Genomic DNA, 21,633 nt, shown 5'->3' with positions numbered 1-21,633 from the left:
GGCTAACATGAACAACTCAGGCAACAACAGATGTTGGAGAGAATGTGGAGAAAGAGGATCTCTTTTGCATTGCTGGTGGAAATGGAAGCTGGTGCAGCCACTCTGGAAAACAGTATGGACGTTCCTCAAAAAACTAAAAATAGAACTACCCTACGACCCAGCCATTACACTACTAGGCATTTATCCACGGGATACAGGTGTGCTATTTCGAAGGGACACTTGCACCCCCATGTTTATAGCAGCACTATCAACAATAGCCAAAGTATGGAAAGAGTCCAAATGTCCATTGATGGATGAATGGATAAAGAAGATGTGACATATATATACGATGGAGTATTACTCAGCAATGGAAAAGAATGAAATCTTGCCATTTGCAACTACGTGCATGGAACTGGAGGGTATTATGCTAAGTGAAATTAGTCAGAGAAAGATAAAAGTCATATGACCTCACTCATATGAAGACTTTAAGAAACAAAGGAGATGAACATAAGGGAAGGGAAACAAAGATAATAAAAACAGGGAGGGGGCAAAACAGAAGAGACTCATAAATATGGAGAACAAACTGAAGGTTACTGGAGGGGTTGTGAGAGGGGTAATGGGCTAAATGGGTAAGGGGCACTAAGAATTCTACTTAAAAAAAATACAAATAAATAAAAATTAAAAACAAAAAACCCAAAAAACTTGCTGCTCATTAGACCCAAGAAATCTTATTACCTCTCTTTTCTCATGTACCTCTCAAGTGAACGGTTTTGTTCACATCAAATGTTGCAAAGCAGAGCCACTGAAGACCCAATTATGCCATTTTGAAAGGTAGACACACGAGTGAGGATTCCAATGAGGGAATACATAAGAAGACTGTTCCCGGAAGAAGAAGTTTTTGGCTTAGAGGACTCCTTGATAGCTGGCAGTGATCAATAGAAACATGATGCTCGTGCACTTAATATTTCAGGCCTCTAACCTGAAGGTTGGCCTTCAACTGTAGAGTCACTAATCTGCACCCCAGAACTCCCCACTGGCAGGATAAAACCAGAGGAAACACTCTCTCTGGATCAAGGGCAAGCTTTCAAGACCAAAAGTCAAGGCGGAGGGGCAACTTTTTGTTTTTTGGTGGCCCTCTGCAGAGTTTGTCCAAATGGACACCTGTCCAGTAAGAGCAGGAAATTCATGACTCTGTGAGGTCAGCTGGAGCAACAGGCTTATAGGGCCTGTGTTTTCACCCATGATTTTCCTTCTTAAAACAAACAACGCTTCCAGGCAGCTCAACCCAAAGCAGAAGCACAAAACACAGCACGAGGGGTGAAAACAGGTGATCTGATCCCACCAAGAATGCCAAGTAGATGGAAACCAATAGCAAAGTCTGTGCATCAAATGGAGGAAGAATAGCGGGGAACTCATTGTGAAGACAGCAGAGTTCAGACCCGGGGCTGACTTACCATGTGGCCTGGTATTCTGTAGGTCAAGGGCAGCAAGGCACTAGGGGCCTCCATGGGTAATGCAAGTGGTCAAAACCTGGGGTCTGTGGCAACAGGTGGTGCTGATCATATACAGGTGGGGCTCCCCATGAAACTGTGGAAATAAATGAATACCACCCAAATGGGGATGGGTGTGTGCATCAGCCACCATCACTTGACTTTGGCAGAGACTCCAAGACAAGGAAGCTTAACTTAAAAAAAAAAAAAAAAAAAAGATGGGGTAGGCATCAGCTATGCTCTGATTGGAAGCTGTTGGCATGGGGAAGCCAGAGGGGCTAGCTAGATGTGGGGTATTTGACGTGCTTGATTTGGTAAATGTACCTGAATTTTTCTGGTTGGTCCTGAGCCAGGAGCTAGGGCAATAATTAGAGGAAGCTGGCAGTCATTGATTAAGTCCTGTTCATTTGGGCCTGATTGCTGCAGAGGTTGTGAGCAGAGTTATATTGTCATACGTGGTCTGACATTGCCCGTTTGTCTTTTCACTCTCTCAAGGAGAGCAGTGATTTTTTTTTTTAATCTGAAAAATCTTCATTGAACAGATAGTTGGAACAGGAGAAGGACTTGTGGTTAGTACGAGGTATAATTTGGGACGGATTTCTCTAGCCCCTGCTTGACATGTTCCATTGGGCCATTGGTCTGAGGATTTCTTTGGAGGCACTTTCATTTTTGTAGCGTACTTCTGGTTCTCATTTCCTTTCCTCTTATCCTGCTGTGTGACCTAGTGCCCTGAAGCTGACATATGGCTACAGCGTGTTGCCCTGGCCTTGCCCGCCCAGAAGTGTTCCATATTCCAAAAAGGCTGTTAGAAACTCTTTGAAGTCCAAGGCTTTTCCTTTTGTTATTCTTTTAAATTGTCAATAATGCTAACATAGTCATCTACACACAGAGGGTGATCAATAAGTGGTTCAGAGTCATTTAAAAATGTGCCTCGGATTCACTGAAGCCCACATCTCAGAGAGAAAACTGGCTCATTAAAATGGTATCACACCAGGTCATCCTTATTATCTTCCCCCCAAATTATTAAATGTACATGTTACTGAGCAGGGTGCTTTGCAGATTACTTAAAAAGCAAAGAAAATCTATTTTTGATTGTGAGAAAATCTTTGAGAATCGGAGACATAGTCAGTTTCAAACTGCTTTTGCACCTGAGCAGAATTATAAGTTACTCTGTCCCAGGGAGGAAGAGAGAATTAGGTTGCTCATTATCAAGGCTCCTGGTAGTCTTGGCCCCACAGGTTCAGGCTGACCCTGGAACTCACAAATTGCCTGCTGGTGAGGCAGTTAATGAATAAAGAACTGAGTAAAGGTTCTGAGGTTAAAAATTACCAAGAAGGGTTCGCTATAGTTCAAATAGGAAGACAAATACTCCACGTCTACATTTTTAGCCATGGTTCTCTGCAATCATTGAATGTAGTTCTACTTCTCTTCTATAGGATACCAGCCTGACTTGCTTACGCTTTGTCACTGGTAGTTAACTACTTGTTAACTTGCTACAACCCAGTTCTCTTCTTTACAGTAAATATCATTACTAGTATGAAAGTGAGGTTTGCTGGGTTTTTTGTTGTTGTTGTTGTTGTTTTTGAAAGTGAATCTTTGATGCCCTCAATAACAACTTTTATGTGGGGAAAAGAACACTTAGAAGTTTACTTAGGTATGTTTTAAATGATTATTTTATTCATTTGCTTCTTTCTTAAGCTTTTAATTTATCTCCCTGAATTCTTTTTAAAAGTTTAGCAAATTTTTATAATTAACTTTTAAGGGGGTTTTTAGAACCTTATTAAATTCCCTTAAACATTGCAACTTATTAAATTTCCTTTTATGTTTAACATTTTACATTAAAATGTTCAATTTTCTTTTCAGTAATACAATTGCCTAAGTTAGTCTTCCTTATGACTTAACTCTGATAGTGTCATAAACTAGACTTATAAATACATTAAGTTATCTTAAATTGTTGAAGAAAGTACACAAATTTACTAGGAATTGAATTTAATATCACTACACAGATACACTTTAGAAAATAGAATTATGACGCTAATAAGCAAACATTATAATAAAATATAGTAGCAAATATGCAAGATTCCTTAATGCAAAATATCAACACCATGGATTTTATTCTGTTAAGAGTTTTATATAAACTCCTTATTCTCCCTGGGTGAAAAGATGCATCATCACTAAAGAGATAGTAATATCATACCAAAAAATTGTTGGAGATGCCTTCTGAATAAGGTGAAGTTCTAGAATGATTCCTCCCCCCCCTCTTTTGTTCTTTCTTATTGCAGTAAAAAATACATAACATAAAATTTACCATCTTTACCTTTTCCAAGTGTACATTACAGAAATGTTAAGTATTTTCATATTGTTGTACAACCAATCTCTACAACTTTTTCATTTTGAAAAAGCTGGAACTCTGTATCCGTTAAATAATTCCCCATTTCTCCCCTCCCCCAACTATTGACAGCCAGCATTCTACTTTCTCTTGCAATGGATTTAACCACTTTAGATACCTCACATAAGCAGCATCATACAGTTACAGTGTTTCTCTTTGTGTGACTGGCTTATTTTACTTAGCATAATGTCCTCGAGGCTCATCCATATGTCAGAATTTCCTTCCTTTTTCAGGCAGAATTCTTAATGACAACAGTGACAAACTAAGTCTTAATTATAATCACTATACCTTTAAAGGAGGATGGAGAAGAGTTTCACAGAGTTCATGTCCGTGAATTTAAGTCACAAATAAGTAACAGATTTCCTAATATAGACATAAGCTGCCATTCTTTCCTGAGTTAAGATCTTTCCACTAGGATGCCTCTTGGCTTGTAATACCCTGAACTTTCTCTCTCAAAACAATATTTTAAGCTGTTGTTTACGGGGTGGGGGAGAGTATATTTATGTCCCCAAAACTCAATGCAATATTTTTTTTAATCAAAATGATGAGAGGGAAAAGCCTTGGGTTGAGATCCAAACACAATTGACAGAATGACAGGGTCCATGTAGAAGCCTTGACAAGCATAACATCATGCCAATAAAAGAGATGTGACTCTTAGCATATCTATAGTGTAAAGAGAGACATTACAGCATTACTGCATATGACACAACACTTAGTTATAATAGTTTCACATCCTAATAATAGAGGCCGTTACTCATATGCATTGGTTTCCTGTATTTAAAAAAAAATTGTTTGGAGGCATTGAGTTGATGGTTAACATATTAAAAGTTTTCAGTTTAAAATAATCGGGCATGGGTCTCTGTTAACAACTGTGTGTGTAAGTGCTGATTCAGGAACAGTTCACTGACATTGGTCAGGCAATGCCTGAACTTTTGTTCTAGAAGTGTGCAGCCGCACTAGGATTGTTGCCCCTTGCTTCATCATTTTGGGTGGATTTTCACTTCTTCGTCTCCTTGGATATTTAAAGATCTTCCTGTCCACTTTCATAAATCTTTGACTTGACCATATCTTGCATTCTTTTCACGGTTTATCTTCTAGGACTATAATTTTTATAAATATTAGAGGATATTTATAAAATAAATTTTAATATTTACTTATTTTTGAGAGAGAGAGAGACAGACAGACAGAGTGTGAGTGGAGGAGGGGGGGAGAGAAAGAGAGGAAGACACAAATTCCGAAGCAGGCCCCAGGCTCTGAGCTGTCAGCACAGAGCCCCATGCAGGGTTCAAACTCATGAATGGTGAGATCATGACCTGAGCCGAAGTCGGATGCTTAACTGACTGAGCCACCCAGGCTCCCCCATAAAATAAATTTTAAAAACCAGGCATCCCTATGGCATTGTCTGGTTTCCACACTTTTGACTTTTTAAAAAAAATTATTTATTTGAATTCAAGTTAGTTAACATACAATGTAGCATTAGTTTTAGGAGTAGAACCCGGTGATTCACCACTTACATGTAACACCCAGTGCTCATCCCAGTGAGTGCCCTCTCTAATGCCCATCACCCATTTAGCCCATCCCCCCACCCATCTCCCCTTCAGCAACCCTCAGTTTGCTCTCTCTATTTAAGAGTCTCCTGTGGTTTGTCTCCCTCTCTGTTTTTTATCTTATTTTTCCTTCCCTTCCCCTATGTTCATCTGTTGTGTTTCTTAAATTCCCCATATGAGTGAAATCATGATATTTGTCTTTCTCTGACTGACTTATTTTGCCTTGCATAATATACTCTAGTTCCATCCACATTCTTGCATGGCAAGATTTCATTCTTTTTGATCACTGAGCACACTCCTGACTTTTAAGATCTTTCTAGTGACATTTCTACGTGCACTATGATCATTTTCTTTATAGATCTATATTGCTTGCCTATGTCTGCCTCTTAATCTGGTTGTCACACTAAAAAGCTCTTTTGGATGGGTTATAGACATGTTTTTGATATTTGCTGCATCAAATTATGTTTTAATTTCTCTGTTTTAATAAATGTAAGCAGTAAAATATGTGTATTAGGCTTCCAATCCAAACTGCTTCACTGAATTACAATTGACAGACATTTTTGCTTTAGTCCAAAATGATGAAAGAGTTCTTATTACAAAGTAACCTGAGTCATTCTGTCATCTATAATCTTATTTTTTAATTTACCAGTCATGTTGGAAGGAAAATGTCCAACTGTTTGCTTTACAAAAGAGTCATAAGGGCAAGCTGCTAATTTTTCTTAACCTAAATTTTTTATGTAAATAACTGCAAAATAGAGGCACCTGGGTGGCTCAGTCAGTTAAGCGTCTGACTTCTGCTCAGGTCATGATATCATAGTTCATGAATTTGAGCTCCACTTCAGGGTCTGTGCTGACAGCTCAGAGTCTAGAGACGGCTTAAGATTCTGTCTCTCCCTCTCTCTGTGCCCCTCCCCCACTCACCCTCTGTCTCGGTCTCTCTCTCAAAAATAAACATTAAAAAAATTTTTTTTTCAAACCTGAAAATATTAAAGTTAGAAGAAATTGTTACTAGCCCTAGAAGTTTGGTGAATTTTGGGGCGCCTGGATGGCTCAGTCAGTTGAGCGTCCGACTTCAGCTCAGGTCATGATCTCGTGGTTTGTGAGTTCGAGCCCTGTGTCGGGCTCTGTGCTGACAGCTCGGATCCTGGAGCCTGCTTCAGATTCTGTGCCTCCTCCTCTCTCTGCCCCTCCCCTGCTCATGCTATGTCTCTCTGTCTCTCAATAATAAATAAACATTAAAAAAATTTTGTTTAAAGAAAAGAAGTTTGGTGAATTTTTTGAGGGTGTCTGGGGTGGCTCAGTTGGTTAAGCATATGACTCTTGATTTCGGCTCAGGTCATGATCTGACAGTCATGAGATTGAGCCTGGTGATGGACTCCAAGCTACATGTGGAGTCTGCTTAAAATTCTCTCTCTCCCTGGCCCTCTGCACCTCTCCACCCACTCACAAACTCTTTCTCTCTTTCTCTCTCTCTCTCAAAAAAGAAAAAAAACAGAAGAAGTTTGGTGAATTTTTGCTAGATGCAAATGGGAGCAAGTTCAGGAAGGAGAGACCAGTGTGCCCAGGAAGCCTGAAAGAACCTGAGATCCATACTCTGATGAAACCTCTTTCCACTTTAATGTGTTAACAACCAGTATCTTCCTTGCCAGAAAATGGAAACAGAACTATTACTAGATAAATGAAAGATAATGTCATTCTGAAGAAAGGGTATATTATAAGGAGACAGAAGAAAATTATTCCTCTGAAAAATATTAACTGATTTTTATGTGGGACATCATCTTAAGACAAAGATGCCTTGCAGGTATACCCCTTGGCAAGGTGTAGCAGAGGTCACAGACTAGAAAGGTTCTGAGACCTCAGGCTCCCTGTGCCATCACGACACACTGTTTGTTCCAGAGAAGTCTGGTCCAGGGAGAGAAGATGATAAATCAGTAAAGTTTACTCTTTGTCCAAGAATTTCGGCGAACTAATTTTGTCCCAGCAAATACTTGGTTCATTCGGATAAACGGCTCTCGTTTTAGGACAGTAGGTAGCTGGCTTGAGCAAACAGCTTGTTTATCCTTTAACGGTTTACTCATTAAAACACCTTGCTGTGTCCATCCATCACAAATTATTGTGTCAAAACTATCACGGTCAGTTACTTGCCATGAAAGATTGGCTCTAAACCTTATAAACCTAGTCACCTAAGCCCTACAAATACTCTTTCTTGAAATCTCCCTTCTGAGATGGGACTTTCTTTGAAAGTGATACTCTCCCTTATCACACTAAATCTAATAAACTTAGTTTTGCTTGATCAACAGTCTTTTCTGATGTTCTTTTGGAGGATTGACATTGACAATCCTGGAGACCAGGAAAAGATCTGATGGAGAGCCCCTGGCGGACACTGCCCAAGGTCCTCAGCTCTGAAACCACATGTCCCTTGAGGTTTGAACTTCATGCTCAGGGGTCTCTCCCACCACAGCAGTGAGGTAGGTCCTGCATTGGTGCTCAAAACCATCAGCTTTATGTGAAGTCCTCTCTAAAACAGTTTTTGTGTCCTGGAAATGAGGATTCCTCTCAGGAACACTTTGGTTATCTGGTCAGCTTTGAAAACTCTTATATTTGAAGGGAAAGCTGGTTTGTTATCAATAAAACAATGTCTTGGTTCTTTTTTTGTCCTTGTCACTTTTTGTCATGAGTCCATGAGAGAAAGTTTGGAGGGGAAGGGATGAACATAACTTCAATAGTCTGTCTTTCAACGCATCCTCTAAGGCTGATAGGTTCAGAGGGTCCCATCAGACCAGCATCCTTACTGGACAAGTTTTGCCATGGGCCACCTATCCAAACCTAGTAAGACCTTCCTTCTGTCTCGCCTCGGGTTCTTTGATAATTACTTAATTTAGTTTCTTTTGCTTGGAGCCAGAAGTCTCAAAGCTGTGAGACTAGCTCATCAGTCAGATTCCTACAGGTGCTGCAGGAATTCCAGGGTCTTCTTTGACACCCTGGACAATACCTGTGCCACCTTCACACTTTCATGCAGGTGCATATTTCTTTAACTGGCCTAATGTCACCAAGGAGAATTTAGAAGTTTTGTGACCACTTTGGGGTATTTCTGACATGAACCGGATAAATCATTTAAGGGACCATTTAGAACAAGTAGAAGAAAACCTTGGGAAGACATTCTCTGACTTGTTTGTCTAAATGACAGATCACTTTTTCTCATAAGAGATACCCTTCTCAGATTTTCCTACTTTGGTGTTGAGTGGGTACCAACTTTTTAATCATATGGTTTGACTGAATCATTAAAGACCCTAGTTATTGTTTCAATAAGCTGTAATGCTTTTTCTCTGGTGTGTATACATGTAAAAATAGGGTTTCTGTCATCCAATCCTTCTCCTTTCCTTGTAGAGTTTAGGTAATTAGACTTTTACAGTGAAATTTTATAACTGTCTTAAGCTGGCTTCCCCTTGCTTCTAACCCCACCCCCCTCCTTTCTTTTACTTTTTTTTCCCCTTTGGAAATTTGGAATTGAATCTGTTCATGCACATGCTCTGTCATTATGTGCAAATACTAGGACTATATAGTGCAGCTATAAAGTGAAGTCTTTCCAAAAAAAGGGAAGAGCAGGGGAGATACTAAATTGTGCTTCTTCTGTGCTCTTGCCAAGAGTGAAACTCAGAAAAAAAGTTAACTGTGAATTCAAGTAATAGACACAGTTCAGAGCTAGAAAGAAAAATTCAACACTGAAATGTTTTGGCAAAACTCCAGTCTTTAAATTTTTTGATATTTTTAATATAGAGATTTATTTATATTTGAAAAATCCAGAAATTATATTCTTCTTAAATAGACATTTCTTTGGACAAATCAGAATAATTGTAGCTTAAAATCAACATTGTCTTCTTACTAATTTTATCAACATGTAAAAATATTTAGCAAAATATTTTAGTACAAGATGAGTTTAATTTTTAATCATTTAAATATTTAAGATTTCCTACATTAGTTCCATGAATCCAGTAAGTTATCTGTGTTTCCACAAATTTTTTAGGATTAAGAAAATAAATAAAGCTGTTTTTCAATGAAAATGTAATGAGAGATGTCTTTGGAAAGAGCTTAAGCTTTGAAATTGTTATTTTCTGGCCCAAAATGTCAACAGTGCCAAAGTGGAGAAACCCAATTTTATGAATCTAGTTTAATTTGTCCAAGATTTCACCTTGATAATGTGGATGTGGATTCTTATATAAAAATGCTTCTGAACTAAGTCCTCTAGAAAGGTTTTTTTTTAAAGACTAGTATGTATAAAATATTAAAATTTAGTTTCTTTAATTTCTAGAAATTCTGGGAACATATTATATTATTGTAACTTATTAACGTGTATAAACCAATCAGCATAGAGCTCTTTTCTTTTGTAAGGCTTTACAATCTAATTTATTAATATCTTCTGGAATAAGAAAATATTTAAAGTCACCCCCAAAAAGCTGAAGACTTTACTCAATCACAAAAACACAGAGAGAGCTTGCAGCTTTGAGTCTATAATCTCAAGTAAAAGTAAACACAACACAAAAACTCCAGAGTTCAGATATCAAAGGGCTATTCTCTCCAATGAACAGAAAAATATTTTCTTAATTGATATGAGTTCACAAATAGTCAAACAGAAAAACAAGCTAGATTCTCTATTGTCTCTTACCTGACAAGGAACAGATCTCCATCACCCCTTGAAGATTACTAAATGGCAAGACCATACAAACAGACTACCTGTCGTTTTTCCAATCAATTAGGAGACATTTATTGGCCACACACAAACCAAGTTCACGTAAACACAAGGTGCTCAACTGACTGCACAGTCAAGATAGCCTACTATATCATTCCTCCCTGCTCTTGGTTATAGAAAGCAACCAACAGACTTGACCAAACACCAAAAATAAAGCAAAACTCAGAATGGGGGAAAAAAAAAAAAGGAAAGGAAAGAAAAAGTAGAAACTGTGAGTCAGCAAAGATAAGTTTCCACAGTTGATTGGGAAACCCTGGGGAGCCAAGAAAAAACATGGCTTGGCTTGGCTCATTGAATTCACTTCCTGGACAATGCCATTCTATTGAATCCAGCAGATAAATCCACTTGGGTATCTCAGTGGATGACCTATCAACATGTTAAAGTACAGTATAACACAGAATTGAAATATAGTTCTCATACAAATATAAAGTGAACACAAGTCAAATATTTTGTCCAACTGTTTATTTATTTATATTTTTAAAAAAGTAATCTCCATACCCAACATGGGGCTCAAACTCATGACCTCAAGATCAAAAGTCACATGCTCTGCCAACTGAGCCCGCCAGGCACCCATTTTGTCCATTTTCAAAATATTAAATTGTCAGGAATTGTGAAGGGTCTGGGCCACCTGGGTGGCTCAGTTGGTTAAGAGTCCGACTCTTAATTTTAGCTCAGGTCCTGATCTCACAGTTTGTGAGATCTAGCCCCATATGGGGCTCTGTGCTGGCAGCATGGAACCTGCGTGTGATTCTTTCTCCTCTCTCTCTCTCTCTCTCTGCCCCTCCCCATTTGTGCATGCACACACTCTCTCTCTCTCTTTCAAAAAAAAAAAAAAGTACCGTGAAGGATCTGAGAGTTTACACTATTTGCAGGCAAAAAAGTTACTTGCAGTGGATTCGTGGATGCTGAAAGAAGACACAAGTTTCCTGGGACAGAAGCAAAAAGACATGTATTACTTACGGCACAGCAAGCAGCATGAGCATAACATATTTGGTGCCGGTTCTTCAAACCCTAATTTCTACATAGTGATATGAAGATGGCCAGGTGCCACTTCCACATGTAGTGGGTTGCATTCTAGAAGAGGAACTCTGAGCTTAGGTATACACACTAAGCATGACTGACCCCCAGCTCAGGAGGGGGGTCTATCTCTACCTCCCAAGGCTGTAAGCAAAACTGCACTTCATCCTAGAAGCAAGTAAATGTATCATCCAAGGCTGTTGCTGTATAAACATTTTTGGAATGATAATTCAGAACAAAGGCAGTTAGTACTTCTACCCATAAGACATACAGATATGTGAGAGACCCACGGAGAATTGTCTCCTAACATTAACAATTAAAATGCTAAACCTAATTCAAAAAACATTCTGAAAAACTATTCATTGGCACTTGAGTAAAGTAATGTTAGTATAAAATTGCTGGGTTAGATATAAAACTGGTTACTTCACAGTAAGAAACAAAAAAATGCAACACAACTTTGGAAGTTAACTTTTCTTTCACACAGAAATCTATAAGATAACATGAATTTCATGGTGTCTAGGCTCTAATCAAACAGAAAAAAGAACAATAAAATACAAGTAAAAGTGCTAGTTTAATTTTCTTAAAGAATTACATAATATTTATTTTTAAAAATTTAATAGTGATCCAATATGACATTGAAAATATATCTGTACTTTCTTGGCTTTATTTCCCAGCTCTGGATAATTTTTCATAAACTGTGAACATAACCTGCTTGTTCATCATTTCATGTCTTTGCATGGATACTGAGGATACACTTTTGCATCCTTCAAAATCTTACCCAAAGTTGTTAACAAAGACTAATGCTCATAGTTGTCGTGGTAATATTCAGAGTAAAATATAATATCTAGAACACTGAGATACCCAATTTTCTTTGATAAGTTTGCTCATATCCCAGAAGGAAAAAAAAAACAACAGCATGTCTCCTATCCAGGGATTTATCAATTGTATTAATATTTTCAAAGAACAAACTTTTTGCTTTGTTACTTTTCTCTATTGTTGGTCATTTTCAATTTCATTGATTTCTGATCTCCTCTTTATTGTTTCTTTTGTTTGACTTACTTTGGATTTAATTCTTGTTTTAAGGCTTCTGAGGTAGAAACTTAAGTCAATGGTGTTCAATATTTCTGCATGTCTAATATAAACATTTAAAATTATAGATTCCCCTCTAAACATTGCTCTAGTTGCATCTTGAATATTTTAATATGAGGTCTTTTCATTATTATTCAGCTCAAAATATTTTAGATTTTTATTGTGATTTCTTCTTTGACCTGTGGTTTATTTAGACATGTAATTTCCAAATACTTGGAGAGTTCCTAGATATTTTTTGTTAGTATATTCTGCCTTTAATCAACTTTGTTGAGGTATAATTTTTGTACCAAATACCGCATTCAATTCAAGTATACAATTTGATGAGTTTTAATAGATCTGCAACTCTCATGCTATCACTGCCAAGCAACATGTTGAATTACTACATCAACCCCCAGATTTCCTCATGCTCTTTTGCAATTTCTTACCTCCCTGCAATAGGTAGGTTAAAATGACTTGAAAGATATACTATGTAGACAATAAAACCCCCCACAAACTTAGTGTGATGTATGAATACCATATAATGGAAACCTCAAACCAAGGAAATATTACCCAGGATAAAGAAAGATATATAATAATCATTCAAATGAACATGGATCATTCTCCTGATAGACCATACTATGGGTCATATAACAAACCTCAAAAAACTAAGAAAAAATGAAATCATACAAAATGAAAAAAAAAAAAAAAAAAGGAAAGAAATACAACCTTTGACAATCAGGACAGGTAGCCTAGCATGTTTTTTGAGGAAAAACAGAATAGATTTATTGTAACGTTGAGTTTGTTCCAGAATATTAAAGAACATTGTAAAGGATAAAACTTGAGTGTGTATAGCAAGTTATAGGAGGTTTGAGGAAAATGAATTTTATTTGCCATACTTTATATCTGAGTCTGAAGGAAAACAGACAAAATATATTAAGATTTTGGCAAAATTTTGATGTGTTTTTTAATAAGATATGTTAATATTCTTTACTGCCCAAGACTAAATTAATGTAATATTAGAATTTTATTTTCTCCCTATGAAAATATAAATTGATCTTGAAATATTTAGTCTGCTTTTAACAAGCATAATAAAAGATTGTTCTTTATCTTCAGTGTAATCTGAAAATGTAGCAGAAATTCCATGTATCATCCGAATAATTTCCTGTCATTTGTGCTGACTTTATTATATGCTTGATGACTTCAAAAAAAGTACATCTTTTCAGAACAGCTAAAATTCAGTTCCTTACAAGTTTGTTACCTTCTTCTGTTTTTATTGTATATTGTTGGAACTTTTATTTATGTATAGTTAAGCTATAACTTGTCATTGTCCATAGGTAACTGTGCTCCTGTCTCAAACAAATGACCAAATCATTTTGTTCTTTTTTTTTTTTTTTTTTGAGGGGGGGGGGTGAAATTGACCAAGGGGCAGAGAGAGAGAGAGAGAGAGAGAGAGAGAGAGAGAAAGAGAGAGAGAAGCGGGGCTTACCTGGGGCTCATGTTCACCTGAAGCAGGGCTCGTGCTCACCCCATGTGGGACTCAAATTCACAGACCATGAGATCATGACCTGAGCCCAAGTCAGATGCTTAACAACTGGGCCACCCAGGAGCCCATGACCAAATTTTTTCTTACAATTCTTTATTTTGTTTCCTCAAGATCAGATCCTAAATTCAGGAAAATAAATGTTTAGGATGTCTTTTTCATTTTCTAAATTGAGGTAAAATATGTATAACATAAAAGGCACCATCATAACCATTTTTAAGTGGGCAGTTCTGTAGCATTAAGCACAATAAGTACTTTCACGTTGTGCAACTATCACCACCATCCGGAACTGTTTCATCTTCCCCACTTGAAACCTCATACCCATTAAACAATATCTCCCTGTTCCTCCCTCCCCTGCAGCTCCTGGCAACCACAATTCTGCTCTCTGTCTCCATGAATTTCACCACTCTAAATAGCTCATGTGAGTGGAATCGTTGAGTAGTTGTCATATTGTGACTGGTTTATTTCACTTAAAATGTCTTTAAGCTTCATCCATGTGTAGCACGTATCAGAATTTTCTTGCTTTTTAAAAAATGTTTTATTTATTTTTGAGAGAGTGCAAGCAGAGGAGGGGCAGAGAGAGGGAGACAGAGGATCCAAAGTGGGCTCTGAGCTGACAGCAGAGAGCCTGACATGGGGATTGAACTCATGAACCATGAGATCATGACCTGAGCTGAACTCACATACTCAACTGACTGAGCCACCCAGGTGCCCCAGAATTTTCTTGCTTTTTAACGTTGGATAACGTTCCACTACATGTAAATTCCATGTTTTGTTTTTATCCCCTTCATCCTGCAATGGACTCATGGATCGCTTTCATTATTCAGCTATTGTGGATAATGCTGCTATGAACATGGGTGTACAAATACTTTTTCAAGAAGTTGCTTTGAAATCTTTGGGGTATATACTGAGAAGTAGAATTGCTGAATCATATGGTAATTCTATGTTTATTTTTTTTTTTTAGGAGCCACCATACCAGTCTTCATAGTGGCTGCACCATTTTATATTTATACCAGGAATGTCAAGTGTTCCATTTTCTCCACATCCTTGACAACACTTGTTACTTTGTGTTTTTTGAAAACAGTGGTCCCAATGGTTGTGAGATGATATTTCATTGTGGGTTTAATTTTCATTTTTCTCTATTGATTAGTGATTTGAACATTTTTTTCTTGTGCTTATTGGCCATCTGTATATTTTCTTTAGAGAATTATTAATTCATTTTTGTTGTAATTATTTATTTATTTATTTATTTATTTAAAAAAAATTTTAAATAGGCTTCACACCTAGTGTGGAATCTAATGTGGGGCTTGAACTCAACAACTCTGAGATTAAAACATGAGCTGAGATCAAGAGTTGGATGCCTAACCAACTGAGCCACCCAGGCGCCTCTCTTGGCCCATTTTAAAATCTGGTTGTTTATTTTTTTGTTGAATAGTAGGAATCTTTATATATTTCTGTGTATTAAACCCTAATGAGATACATGATTTGCAAATATTTTCTCCCATTTCATGGGTTTCTGTTGATAGTGTGTTTTGAAGTACAAAAGTTTTTAATTTTGATATAGTCCAATTTATTTATTTTTTCTTTTGTTGTCTGTGCTTTTGAAGTCATATCCAAGAAGCCATTGCCAAATCCAATGTCATGAAGCTTTTCTCATATATTTTTGTTTAAGAGTTTGGGTTCACTTTAAGCCAATCTCTTGTAGATAGTATAATGTTAGAGTCCATCTTCATTCTTTGCATGTGAATGTTTACTTTTCCCAGCACCATTTGCTGAATAAATATTGAATGCTTTAAAAATTCACATGTCCTCCTTGCACAGAAGCCATGCTAATCTTCTCTATATCATTCCAATTTTAGTGTATGTGCTCCCCAAACAACCACTAGATATCTTTTTAAATTAAAATTAAAATTAAAATTATCTTTGAGATTTCTCAAGGAGCCCCTGGAAAATCACAATGATTTATATATTTACCTTATAAAAACAGAGATGCCAGAAATATTTTAGGTTGCCCTGATATAATTTATATTTCTGAATTAGCTTGTCACTATTATAAAAAATTCCTGGGAAGAACTGTCAAGTGAAAGGATAATTTTCTACAGATAAAATATTATCCATATAAAATTTTCTGAGACTGTACATTGCACCAAACAAATTGACAGCCTCAAGAGATTTGTTAATGCTTTCATTGTCCATGATATGATCTTAACTGTAGAAAAGTTTTGTTACAATTCTTTGAAAGAGTTATGTATTATAGTGCAATGGAGAAGTTTACTCTCCTCAATTTTGTTATTGTTCATTACTGTAATATATCAATCTTATCATAGTCCAATTAGCAGGCAGTTCTGCTTCTTTGGTAGTTATAATACAAAAAGTATTCTTTACCAGATCCAGAAGCCATATTATTAAATAGTTCTTCAAGAGAAAGACTTCAAAAGCACAATTTGTAACCCATGAATTGTGACATAATTACTATACCCCAAAGTAGTTACTTTATTTGTGGAAAGACTTTCAGAAATAGCCTGAAAACACCATTTTTGCCTCATCAATGGAAAAACCATTTAAAAAAATTTTTTTTAATGCTTAATACTTTTGAGAGAGAGACAGAGAGACACAGAGATACAGAGCATGAGCAGGGAAGGGGCAGAGAAAGAGGGAGACACAGAATCCAAAGCAGGCTTCAGGCCCAAGCTAACTGTACAGCTTGACTTGGGGCTCAACTTATGAACTGTGAGATCATGACCTGAGCTAAAGTCTGACGCTTAATGGACTGAGCCACCCAGGTGCCACTAAGTAACTGGAATTTGCATAAAAGCTTTAAAAAATTCCTTAAGCTCCTCTTCCTCTAAACAATACTTCTCAGGGTGCCTGAGTGGCTCAGTCGGTTAAGTGTACGACTTTGGCTCAGGTCGTGATCTCATGGTTCATGGGTTCAGGCCCCACGTTGGGCTCTGTACTGACGCTCAGAGCCTGGAGCCTGCTTCGGCTTCTGTGCGTGTCTCTCTCTCTCTGCCCTTCCCCCACTCACACCCTGTCCCTCTCACTCTCTCAAAAATAAACATTAAAAAAATTATAAAAAAATAAATTCCAGTTAGTTAATATGCAGTGTAATATTCATTTCATGTGTCTCATACGATGTTTCAACAGTTCCATAAACACCTGGTGCTCATCATAAGTGCACTCCTTCATTCCCATCACCTATTTTATACTCTGAATAACAAAGGATATTTTGCATGTTGAAGATGTCCCCTTCTCCATCTCCTACTACCACCAGTCAAACCCAACTTATTATTGAGCCTAAGATATAAGAAACAACTGAATGGATTATTGTTAATTTGAATATCCCAATGGTATAAGCTCTAGGTGATGAACAACTATTTGGTGTTACCTAGCCATGATCAAAGAAATGGAAGAGATGGAAGAAGAAATAGAACCAGGCATCAAGCCACCAGAAAGCTGGTTGAATTTTGAATGCAAGAACAATTATATTATTGTGCATATTGCACTAAAATGCCTTATCAGAAAAAAAGAGTATCAACAAAACCATACTTCAGAAACATTTTTGAAAAAACAGCCTTTCTACAGTGTTGGTATCTCTTGCTATTTCCACTCCAGCTGTTCTTATCATCCACAATAATATTACGATCCTAATCCCAAACCTGGGTGTTCATGCATTTATCCAGCAAACATTTATATATCACTTATACTGCTGCTAGAGTGCACTGATGAGATGAGGGTCTAGATCAGGCAAAAGGAACAGAAAGAGAGGCTTAAAATACATTTGAGGTAAAATGTATAGAATATGGAGACTGATTGGAATAAAATAAGAAAAGGAAGTTTGAGATTTTATTTTTAAAATTTTTTTAACATTTATTTATTTTTGAGAGACAGAGAGAGACTGAGCATGAGTGGCAGAGGGGCAAAGAGAGAATGAGACACAGAATCTGAAGCAGGCTTCAGGCTCTGAGCTGTCAGCACAGAGCCTGATTTGGGCTTGAAGTCACAAACTGTGAGATCATGACCTGAGCTGTCGTTGGATGCTTAACTGACTGAGCCACCCAGGTGCCACAGAAAGTTTGAGATTTTAAAAGAGGGTATAATCATGACTCTCATACAAAAGTAAATTGGACACCTGCCCAAGATCTTATTTCATTCATTAACTAATGAGGAAGTCATAGATGTTACAATTGATTCAAATGAGATTTACAGAATCACACATATATTAAGATTAAGTATGCTAAAATTAATTCTTAAATAGTTGCAAAACTGGCTCATTCCAGTTTTATTCTCTACCCAGGAGGTAGAGAGAAATCAGTTGCATTTATTCCAGATGAAATTCATATGCATGATTTTGGACAGCAATCATTTGTACTAGCTATTAGTTATCTACAACTTATAAAAATGGTAAAGAAGCTCAAAGACAATGAAAAGTACAGAGAACATATAATGGTGTGCTTAGGCAACTGTTTTTTTTGTGTGTTTTGTTTTTTTACAGAGAGACTGTGTGAAAGGTGGAGAGGAGTTGAGGTGGGGGGAGAGAGAGAAAGAGAGAGAGAGAATCCCAAGCAGGCTTCATGCTCAGCAAGGAACCTGACATGGGGCTTGATCTTATGACCCTGGGATCGTTACCTGAACCGAAAATCAAGAATCAGACACCCAAATGACTGAGCCACCCAGGTGCCCCAAACAATTGTTTAAGTTTCCATTGAAGACATCCATTTCAAAAGACAAAAACGTAATGATTTTAATTAAAAAAAATTTTAAGAATATATCTTTTTCAGAGACTTAAAAATAAATACTGACAAGTGCTCTGTATATTTGGCATTTGGCAATTGGTGTTACTTTTTCAGGAAAAAGTAATAACAAGGCTCATATTCTTGAGAAGGTTTATTTATCTAAATCTATCAGAAGGATCACAGTAAAACACTGTTAAGAAAATGGACTCTGGTTGGATTGCCAAAGTTCACGTTCTGACTTCATTACTAACTAGCTACTGACTTTGGGCAAGTTATGTATTTTCTCTATAACTCAGTTTCTTCATTGCTTAAATGAGAACAGTAACAAGATTTAATTTATAGGACCGTTGAGAAGATTTCATTAGATAATAAATGTCAGGTACCTGACATATGGTAACCACTCAGTAAATGCTATCTATTAGTATCCTGAGAGAAAGGCTATTAATATCACCAGGCTTTTTATAAAGAGTATATTTTGATGGAAACTTAAATGAGTTCAAAATCCTTTCTCTGATTACAGCATTTTCCAATTCCCTGAAATTTCCATTCGCACACCTCCTCAGCCCTATCACCTTCAGAGCCAACCCCATGAGATGCAGGTAAGAGCATTATCATGAGAAAGGGAAGGAACAATCACTTCATGACTACAGCCACAAAGCCTCAATCCCACCATCACTAATGTCCTCCGGGCATCTAAAGTCCCATGGCACTCACCTGTCAGCAGTGAGTATTTTGCAGATAAATCCAAACTCTAACACTGTGGCCCCAAAACTATTGCGTGGTATCTTTCCCCATAGCAAGTATTCATCAATCAAATAAGTTGTTTTTAATCAGGTTAAAAATTCCCAAATTATATAAACCGTACATGTCAACTAGGTAAAATAAGCATTCTAAAGCAAAAGTAAGACATATTAGTGGGAAAGGCTGAATGACGGGTGGCTTGGATAAATCCTACTGCTAGAAAATAAAGGAAAATAAATACTGAGCAAAGCACTGTTACACATGTGCCCCAGCCACTTAAACAAGGACTCCCCAATTACCTTTTATAATTTCAAGTAAAGCCTTCAATAATTGCAGCTATGTTTAAAAAAAATGCTTAGGGAAAAAATCCTGGAAGAACACGCATCAAATTATTAGCTAAAATTGAGTCAGGATAAGGAGTTCATTGCCTTTTTTTTTTTTTACTTAGTTTACATTTTAATTTGCTATCCAAATTTTATATAATTAATCACTTCAATGTTTAAAAGTAAAGGAAACCAAGACCCACAAAACCCTCAAGGATGCCCTTTTGAAGCCTCAGACAGAAGAGAAGGGAGAAATATAGACACAGAAAGTAATATAAATTGTCTTAATTATTTTAATTTTTTTTTTTTACTAACCGCCATACTGCTATGTCAATAATGAACATTTCCCTACATCGTTAATACAGAAAATATTGCTCCTGTATTGGGAATACACTTGAAGAGGTATGGAGCACCTGGCAAAGAAAAGTAGCCAACTTTATGATAGAAAGTTCTGTATTCCCCTGGTAAATGCACACTTGTTATTCCAGCTTTAGCAATAGCAAGTGAGCACTTCTGTTAAAGTTACCAACTTACTTACTCCCCCAGTTTCCATTGTAACTCCTTTTTTTTTGGTACATGTGTAAGAATCACAAAATTAAGAATGGAGTTTCTTCCAGAAACTTCCACAGCACCAAGAGGAGAGGTGGGTGGTCTGTGTTTGAATGGACCTTAAAATAGATCGGCACTTCTGGTCCCTTTGTAAGGATCATAACATAATTCTCCTCCATCAAACTAAAAGAAGATGTGGAAATGAGAAGAAACAATCAATAGGGATTTAACTTCAAAAACAGGAAAAAAAAATACTGCTTAAGAGAGCATGCTAATGGGCTGTGAAAGTGAGTCCCTCACAATGTTTTTCTGCTGGCCCCCAGAAAGGAATGCATAGGTTATGCACATAAAATCCCTTTTTCTATGGTAACAGCAACTTTCCCCAGGGCAACAGGAAATAGGAAAGGAAAATGTTTCTGCAGGTCTGAGGTGAAGTTAAATATAATTTTTTAGTAAATAATCAGACTTCACCAGCTCCAACTCTCTTGCCACCAAGGACCCTATGCTGTCTTGCTCTTTTTTTATTGTATCTTTTTTTGTTGTATTGTATGCTGTCTTCCTCCCTTATTGTATCAAAGCTTACTCTTTACAATCTGGATAAATGTTCTTTAAAAAGTAAATATTTTAATAATATAATTTATATATATAATTATAATAATATTTTAATGTTCTTTAAAAAGTAGGTCATTATTTGAGATATTTACTCACAATAGGAAATATGTTCAAAACCACAAGGAGTGATGCTCTAAGGTTGGCATCTAAGACATAAACGCAGGTTAGAGAGAAAAGAATCCTCCAGTGAGCCTTAAATTACATTCCTATAGCTGCCTTCTTATAAAGCCATAAAATTAGGACTATCCAGAAAGATTTATGTATTTCTTGTTCTTAATTGTAATAAAAAACACATACAATTTATTATCTTAACCTTTTGGAAGAATACAGTGCAGTAGGGTTAAGTATATTCACGTTGTGGTGCAATGCATCTTCAGAACTTTTTTATGCTGCAGAACAAATTCTATACCCATTACACAAAAACTCCCCATTTCTCCCTGCTCACACCCCTTGGCAACCACTATTCTACTGTTCTATGAATTTGACTACTTTAGATACTTTCTATAAGTGGAATCATACAGTGTTTGTCTTTTTATGACTGGCTAATTTCACTTAGCACAATGTCTTCAAGTGTCACCCACGTTGTAGCTTGTGACATGATTTCCTTCCTTGTTAGGGCTGAATCATATTCCATTGTTAGGCATATACCACCTCCTTGCTATTATGAATAACACTACTATGAACATGGGTGGACAAATAGCTCTTCAAGATCCTCTTTCAATTCTTTAGATACCTGCCCCGAAGTGGGATTGCTGGATCATATGTTAACTCTATTTTTAATATTTTGAGGCACCTCCATACTGTTTTCTATAGCAAATGCAACATTTTGCATTTCCACAAATGGTGTACAGAGGTTCCAACATTCTTGCCAACACTTGTTATTTTCTGGGGTTTC

The 21,633-nt window shown here is 36.8% G+C and overlaps 1 non-coding gene across 1 annotated transcript; it reads right to left on the bottom strand.

The window, feature by feature from the left end:
- Positions 1-15,553: 15,553 nt before the first annotated feature.
- Positions 15,554-15,660, bottom strand: LOC111559593. Its single transcript, XR_002740722.1, has one exon. It is a non-coding gene; the product is annotated as a U6 spliceosomal RNA (small nuclear RNA).
- Between the last annotated feature and the right edge of the window lie 5,973 nt (positions 15,661-21,633).

Source organism: Felis catus, chromosome A2 (assembly GCF_018350175.1).
Source record: "Felis catus isolate Fca126 chromosome A2, F.catus_Fca126_mat1.0, whole genome shotgun sequence".
Taxonomy (NCBI): Eukaryota; Metazoa; Chordata; class Mammalia; order Carnivora; family Felidae; genus Felis; species Felis catus.
The sequence above is the reverse complement of the archived record's forward strand: the minus strand, read 5'-3'. Positions and strand labels throughout refer to the sequence as shown.